This window comes from Habropoda laboriosa, unplaced genomic scaffold (assembly GCF_001263275.1).
Source record: "Habropoda laboriosa isolate 0110345459 unplaced genomic scaffold, ASM126327v1 scaffold86, whole genome shotgun sequence".
NCBI classification, from domain to species: Eukaryota; Metazoa; Arthropoda; class Insecta; order Hymenoptera; family Apidae; genus Habropoda; species Habropoda laboriosa.
The window spans coordinates 616,195-625,186 of record NW_017100212.1 but is presented as its reverse complement, the minus strand read 5'-3'; positions in this window follow the sequence as shown (position 1 = coordinate 625,186).

Genomic DNA, 8,992 nt, shown 5'->3' with positions numbered 1-8,992 from the left:
GTTCTCAGTTGCAGAATTAAGACACACCTTCGGAGTTTCGACGAATACCTCGGACACATTTTCCACACTTTCCTTGACGAGGAAAAGAACCTGTTGACTGAATGGCCGCAATTTTTCTCCACGTCTAAATTACCTGCATATCCATACAACAGAATTGATTCCACCGCAACTGTAACGAAACTTCCATCGCGTGCTAGAATCACTGCACGCAGGATAACACGGAATAGGAGCGAAAGTACAGCCCGCAGGAAGCTTTAAAGCTGAAATTCAACAGGTGGCCTGTATAAACATTTACCCGTAAGAATTCACTGGCACCGATCCAGGTCTGTATCACCTATGTAACAAGCATAAATTGCAACGGTTACACAAGTACGGACATAAATCACCGTTTCTAATTGCAGAAAATCTGTTCCACGGATGTAGTAACGTCATCCCGCAAATATTATCAGCGAAGGGCAGAAAAAAAATGAAGGAAGAAGAAATTCTTGGACGATGACGATGAAAAACGGTGACCTCAAGCGAACAATGTCAATTTCATTGAGGACGATTAAGGTTACCGTGTCGTACGGAAGAAACTTTAAGGGCAAACATCCGGGACAATGTGGAAGGAAGCGCGAGTAATTAGAGAGTGGGATTAACGGTGTGTGTTGTCGCAAGACCTTTGTATGTATTATCCGTGTACCTGTGCAAGCTAACCCGGGTTGCACACGTATCGGTTAGTTGCATGTGTATCAGGCTGAAATCGTAACGTGCAACACGAATCGTGAATCACTGGTTCGGCGGTTGAGCAAGAGGGAGTGCTCGCCACGAACGCCGCGCCACGAATTGACGATAGATAAATGCGCGGCAGATCGTATTATCACGATCCTTTGGGGACCTCATTCGGGGTTATCCGGGTTAATCGAAGAACCAGCCAGTGTAACGACGACGATTATTATTCGATCTGGCGAAATTCGCCTACGTATCGATCTTATTGGAAGGCTTGAAACTTTCGCGAACGGCGCCGTGGCCCTTTTAGAAGCCACTTATTATCTCTCCGGGGCCCGATTCCGGCCACCGATTGAGAGAGTGCAGCGTTTCTCAAGCGTGCCTCGACACCGTCATTAGACTATTTTAGATCGCTCGCGTGTTTTTCGTGCCTAGAGTTGCGCAATTTTTAATTTCTTCACTCTATGGTACCTCGCTCGCCGGGAAAATCTCCCCACTTTCTGCCGCGTAACATCTAGATTTCTGTTTATTTTTTTTCTTTGAAACGGTGAGGGAGGAGTTTGGTGGACAAAGCTGACGGGTCCGGTGAATGCTTTTAAGAGGAAAGGATTAATTTGAGGAGGATTAAGTGTCCTGAGGTGACCTCGAAGGAAGATGAATCATTTCTAAAATAGTGTTAGAGACAGGTAGGGTAAACGCAGCTAATTTCGTCTATCTAAATTCAAGTCGTCCTCAGATTTTTAATCACAGTAGGAAAAATTTAATGAACTTTAATATTTTAGAGGCTCTTAACAACCTTCCTTTTCTATTGGAATTATGTTTAAAAAAATTCTTCATTGTAAAAAGAAAAAAATATAATTTCAAAATTTTTACATTATTACTCATTAATTTTTAAGACGATCATTTATGAACTACAAAAGTTCAGCTCTGCAGCAAACAGCCTGTTCATTATGTCATTAATTAGACACTCTCAAATAACATTCGTCGATTCATAAAAATTTCAAACTTATCATCTTCCAATGTGACGCTAAATTATCACAATTCGATAAATGTTGTCACCATAAAAATTCGCTAAAATACTTTCTCCTCTCCGCACGTTGCTCAAGTGCCTCTGCAAGCATAGTCAAACATCTAGCTACACCTCTTTGTCTATTAGCTCACTTTATTACCAATACATTCACCCTATTTTATTTCACCGAAAAATCTTTACCCTATTCATTCCGAATGAGATTTCGTTGGTCGGTTGAGCGACAGTAAAATGGATAGACCGCAAAGATAATGAGAATTGTGCTACTTAACGGTTCAAAGCGTCGCGTAAAAATTTGACATTCCGCGGATTTACGATTCTCGCCCGGAGGACTGAATTATGGCAGCTCGTAGCCCGCCGCCGCATTTGCAAACCCGTCGTACCGCACGCCATACGCCGGGCAGGTTTTGCACGTTACACTTTATATACCAGAGAGTGCATGCCACGACAGGTACTTACACTGTCAGCGTAAGGTTACACTAAAAATAACGAAGAAACATTCAACGGGGTTACGCTCCTCTTAGACAATCAACTCGTACCGTTCGTCCACGATCTCCCATAGATTCCCGTGATAAAAACATCCCTAACACCGAAAAACGAACCTCGTTCACTGCGACGAAGTTCATCTTCCCGAACTTAAAATTTAAAAAACGAAAAAAAAAGCTACAAAACCAGGATGCATTTTTCTCGTTTCATTAACACTAAATACAAGCAATCTGACGGTGAATCGGAAGAAATGGTGGAAACGGTAACCTCCGTTGGAATAACGAAACTCCTAATGAATTTTAATCACGAACAACCGGCTTCGAGCCTCGTCCGTAGCTTGACGTCTGTAAATCGCAGACTTTAACGCGCGTGTAAGTCGAGGAGGAACGAGTGGTAACGCACGAGGCAACGATTACGTACAAGTTTCGAGGCCTCTCCTCTTTTCTTCACAAATCACTTTTTGCCGTACTGTTGTATACGGATTGCAACCGTACAGTTCCCTCCTTCGAAACACAAGGGAAGGCGGTGACGTTTTCTTATTTCGACAGGGAATCGTCGATATTTCGCCGCACGGCGAACGCACTAAAACCGCGACGCGCCTCTGCCACATTTCTCTCCCTCGTCGTTTTTTTCCTCCTTCTCCTTTCTTCTTTTTCTTTCTTCTTCTTACCCGGCTGTATATATACGGCTCTCTCTCTACGTCGAAGCAACATTTACGGCCACGTCCTTTTTTGTTGCTCTCGACGACGATACAGCCGAGAGTGTATAAGCCTTCGTAACCCTTTCGCCTGTGCGTCTCAAAGCCTCTCTACTCGAGCCTTTGTCCTCTCTTGCGCGGCCATTTTCTTTCTCTTCGCTTTCTTTTCGGTGAATACCAGCGTCGAAGTGGACGCGCGCGAACGTCGGTGTGCGAAGAAGTGGAGAGAATGATACAGTAAGAAGAAGAAGAGGAGGAAAAAGAAGAAGAGAGACGAGAGGCCACGAAGGAGCAGGGAAGAGAAGAACACGAGAAAGAAGCTAAAACAGAAACGAGCAGAAAAGACACACCGAACCGATGAGTCATGGTGAAAAAAAAAAAAAAGAGAGGAAAGCTGCGGTGGTCGACTACTCTGATTCGAACGATCGTGCCAAGGAGGATTTTCTGCCGCTTTTTGCCACACAAGCCTATACCGTTTCTTTCGTCATTTTAATACACGCAACACCAGCCACGCTGTAGAACGATACCCGACGTGGCTGGACAACGCGCGGGAAGAAAAAAGAAGATGGAAAAGCTGAAACCGATGGAGGCGAGTAGGTATGGTTTGTCGAGTGACAACCACGACCAAGAAACTCTCTGATTGACGATCGGTTGCTGCTTTGATCTCTCTGCCCACAGAGAGAGGAAATCTACGCTCGCTGCTTCGTATTAGCTTGTGACTGGATCCGGCGGACATTTTTCTACGTATCTCATCTTTACGGGATTATCGAGATCACCAGGATGGATTATCCCTCACGACGAAACAGCTATCCTTCTTCTACCGGGGAATGTAGGCTATAAAGATTCTTTACGCGGCGAGGACACGCATCTGACAATCCTTAGGCAGACTACCGTTACACCGGGTATCACAACAAGGATGCTGATCATCGCGGTGAATCGGATTGGTTAGGTGATTACCTCGTGTACATCACGTTTCACCATGTTAAGTAGCGATGTTTAGCTGTGTCATGTATACATTCGGTCATTTATAATCGTCTAGAGGGACTCTGCAACCGAGGATTTCAGAGTGCTGTATGCTTCACGCAAAAAGATCCTGTGACCCACTGATTGCTTTTAGATATTTTCCAGCTCTGACTTATCGGTCGTTATTCTGTAATATTTTATGAAAAAATGGGTATATTTGAGAGCTGGTGAGATTAGAAATTGAAGGAAATTAAGTATTACCGATAATAGAAACTTCGGTAAAATCGAAACATTCATAAACAAGTGTTTCGTGAATTTCGCTGCCCTCCTGAACGTGTTAAAAGGTTCTTTGAAAAATTCTTGAGGAGTTTTTTAATTAGGTTGTCGAAATTTTGTTCTCAAATTTCCAAGAGGTTGAGAAGAGTATTTTTATTGGATACGAAACTCTGCTGTAGCGGGGTTTACTGTTCCGGATGTGTCGTTGAAAGTTGAAGAGTTTCTTGTTGCTCGAGTTTGGAAAAAGAATTGGATCGAGGCACGTGAAATTTTTTAAACTGGTTTCTCGTGTTGAAAAGACCCATTGATAGTCTACTTTCAGTCGCGTAACGAATATTTTTCTTATTACGCAAGCCAAGTATCGCGAAGATCCAAGGACACGGGTGTTAACCCGTTTCAGATGCCTGCTCTTGATGGATCTCTTGTGAGCTGATCACAGACACGTCTTACACAAATCTTGCTGAACAGTTTCATCGATTCTATTATACAGCGCATATTTCCCTTCAATAAGGCTCTTTGTATCTGAGACACGTATTAACTGAGTGAAAAAATTGCACATTCGCTGAAACCCATTTCGATGAATTCCACCTTAGAATTTAAATTATGAATTTCATATGTCAGAAAGCAATATATGTTTATAATAGTTAAAGGGTTTCATACTACAACCTTGTAAGTGGTACATTTTCAGAAACTGAGATGACGACAGCATAACATTATAAGTAAAAATTATTAACCCTCTGTTGGTAACCTGGGTCATCAATGACCCAAGCCAAATTTCTCTCGTATTTCTTCCAAAAGAATTTTTATTTTTATTGAAAATATTTGAAATATTTGACTTAATGAACAATTGCATAATGTAACAGAGACTTTAATAAGCATCCCAGAATTTTTTCGGATCTCTTCGAAGCCTGAAACCGTAAAAAAATTAGACCTACGAAGTGTCAGAAAACATCAGAAAGTGTCGTTTTTATACACACACCATTCTGAATAATAATTGCATAATAATTAAGAGTCTCTTAATTTTCCTTCATTATACTTTTTGCTACAGGTCTCTTCATTTTTCACATCCTTCAATAATTGCACTTTCTGGTCCTCAAAACATTGTAACGTGGAATCCTCCTAACTCTTCTTCCTCTCCAGCCTTTAAAATTTCCCAAACAAAGTGGACACATCTCCTCGTCCTCTCCAATCAGAGCACCCCAAGTCCACAAAGAACGTTCAGCCAATCCAAGTATCTCGAACAGTGAATCAGCCTGTACACAAAAGGAACGCGTGACGAAATAGAATTTTCATGGGGCATTTTTCTCTTGGAACGTGCCCTCTGTACGAGCCACGTCGTAAAGGAGACCAGGTGAGCATGTGTTCGATACAATAATCAATGCAAATGCGTGTGAAACGTTCGATACACCACGAAGAAGAAGAAGAAGAAGCGGAGAGAGAACGTTGCACCAAAGGTTCACCTTGAAGGAAGTCACCGATGTGGTTGTTCCCTTCTTTTTTTCTCTCCACCGATTCTTACCTGACGGAATATCGTGGACGAGGCGTCCACCGCGAAAAGAGACGTCCTGCGCGTCGCGTCGCGACGGGAAAATGGTGGTGGTAGTGGCGCAACCGAATAAAAGCTTGAACCGTCTCTGTCCTTGCAGGGCTTCGTCTCGAACGACACGCTCGCCACGCCCTCGTCACGAATCGCCCGTTCCGCTTTTTCGCCTGCTCGATAAAGACGTAACGCGACGGCCGATTATGGCGTTGCTCGTGGGTGAGATTATGTTCCACGCAGCACGAATTCATTTGGTCTCGCGCGGCTGGAACGCGTCGCTTCTTATAAGGACCGAGCTGTCGAAAGGGAAACAGCGATACCGGGGCCTATCCCGAATATCTCTCGTCTCTCGTGATTTCGCATTAATAATTCAGAGCAGGAGAAGCTCTTGCTCCCTTATTCGAGGATACAAGATGCCGAACAGGGTTTTGGTCCTGATAATCGGATGATAGAATTAGAATTTTACTTTGAGGAAGAGTTGCCTTAAATTGATTTCTTGTACCGATAAGGAAGAGTAGTTTTGCTTTCTCTGTAATGAGCGAGTGAAATGCAAAGTATGGGTTCATGAAACTTGAGAAGTATTGAAAATAAAAATTGATTATCTCAAGAGTTGCTGATGAGAGTCCTTATCTGTCGTCGATAACATATGAATTAATATTAATGTAAACATTTTATTTGTTAAATATTAACAAATATTGAATACTGAAATATTTTATTTTTCAGATATTGAAAAATATGAAATATTAAAATATTTTATTTTCTAGATATTAGAAAATATTAAATACTAGAATATTTTATTTTTGAAATATTAAAAATAACATATTTCAAGTGGTACGATTTCGGTAGACTATCGAAAATAAAATATTACGAAAGTGTAGAGAAAAAACGTTCGAGAGGATTCAGCTTAATTATTTCCAAACGGAAACAATGAGACAGTCATCGACAGATGGCAAACAGACGCAACAGCCAACACGACATGTTGCTCAACGTGGATGTATTGGGTAATAGTTGAGGTTCTTAAACTAAAACACCATGATGCTCTCGATTACACAGTTTCGCGGCAGTTGCAGCAAATATCGATGCATATCAACGGTGAAATTAAAAGCGGCGACCAGTTTTCACCGAGTCTAATTATGGGTTCACGGCGTATCGAAGCCACGGAGTACAAAGAGTAAATTAACTCAGAGCGGATGTGAGCCTCTCCATAATCGAACTTAGACAATAGGTATGACTACCACGCTCTTCGACACGAGGAGCGTAGTAAAATATGCGGATATTTCTCCGAATAGCAAGGAGCTTAACTCTGGAAGATCTTGCTATACCACGTGTGAGGAAACTCAAGTAAATGTACTTACGTGAAACATCCTCTACAAATCAAATCTGAGAAATCAACACCTGCGCGGAGAAAGAATTATTTAACTTAACCTCTGCATTCGTATTTTTTTATCATAATTTGATGATTATCAAATATCCTCTCGCTCTTCTAAAATTCAAAAAATTAATATACAAACAAATTAATCGTAAATCTTTTTATAATCATAATATTGTGTATACTTTCTAAATCGATTTGTTTTCATCGAATCGAAAAATAATTTTTGACGAAATGGTTCCATAAAACGTGCAGTAGATGGCGTATTTTGTAACCTCCAATCGTCGAGCGTTTAAGTGTTTAAATATTTTTGACCGAATGTTTAAGTGTTAATGATTATAAGAATTATCCTTTGTCAAAATGCAAAATCCTCTAAAAATCAATTAAATCTAAAAACCAACAGTTATATAGAAAAAGAATTATCTTTATCCCAACCTAACCTAACCACAAATTGACGTCACCAAATATCCTCTCGTTCCTCCACAGTCAAAAAACATCCATATGTAAACAAATTAATCACAAGTCCAGCACGTCTATTAACACACACACACACGCGGTGCCGATAACGTCCATATGCATGACCATACAAATTATCCTTTATCAAAACGTTTACTTTGAACGTCAATGGCAGGACATCGAGTGTTTCGCATACCTACTCGATACACGCGTCCATTCGATGCTTGAACGGTAGCTGAATGAATTCGATAGACCGATGAAAGAGCATTGTTTCCCGAATATAATGGGGCCGAAGGAAAAACACGTGTGTGCTTCCAACAGCTGACGCCTGGATCCTGCGTGGCTGTGTTGCGTAACGTGGAATTACGTAATGAGAGCCGCGCCGATGACAGAGCCACGGGATCGGCGTCATCGGCTTTGTCCCGAGCTAAATATCGATCACTGTCCCGCGTGTATGCGGTTATTATCGCGTATCGTTCGTTGCGCGATTTCCCGCCGTCTCCGCGGCACCGCTTCGGCTTCTCACCCGGTGAGAAAAAAAGCTCGTTGCTCGCTAAGCGGAGCCGGTAATCGTTATGAAAGACCGTAAACCCTGTGTCGCCGTGCATTGTGCAATAAAACTTGAGCATTCGCAACACTCTTCATCCGTCCACGTCTTCTCGTACCCCGCGTACACACTTTCGAGTATAACAATATGGCTTCTTTTAAATGTTCTTTCGATACGTTATTTTTAGATTCTTTCTTGTTTACATTTTGGATGATTAATTTCATTTTTTTTTTCTAGGTGTGGGATAGAAATTTTGTTTGAAAATTATTAAAGAAGAATTGGGAAAATGTTTTTTGTAAGTGTAGTAATATCGCTCGGTTGAATAAAGAAAAAAGTAGTACGGATCTTCTCTGACTCCACTCTTGAGAATTAATTGAAACCATTTGTGTTAATTAATTTACGAGGAAATTGTATACTTACGTCCGTATCGATTGGATAGTATTTTCGACGATTTCTTTTCACAATTATCTCTTGTACCATTGTAAAAGGAATAAAAGAGGTAAAGAGAATTGCTAAGAGATGATTATTGGGGAAAAATACGAAAGTGAGAGAACAGAATGTTTCACCTATTTCTTCTCGTGTTGTTATATGTGTGTATGCATGTGTGTGGGGAGAAACAGTGTACATGTCCGTGAATGGGCGTGCATTTTGCAACTGAACGAACGTCGGGAAACGAAGTAAGGTAATTATCGTCATAAATTTTTACAACAGCCTATCTTGTACTTAATCGCGTACGCATTATAGGCATCGTGTCTGTCTATGGTCACGCTCCGTGGATGCAGTCATTCACGCGACCAATCGTCGCAATGGACTAACAACATCCTGCAATTAAAGTACTTGTTCTGATATAGTTCCACGAGATGTGGAGCAACGAGCGGTCGAAAGATACAGATGACAGAATTCGGTGAAATCGGTTTCACCCG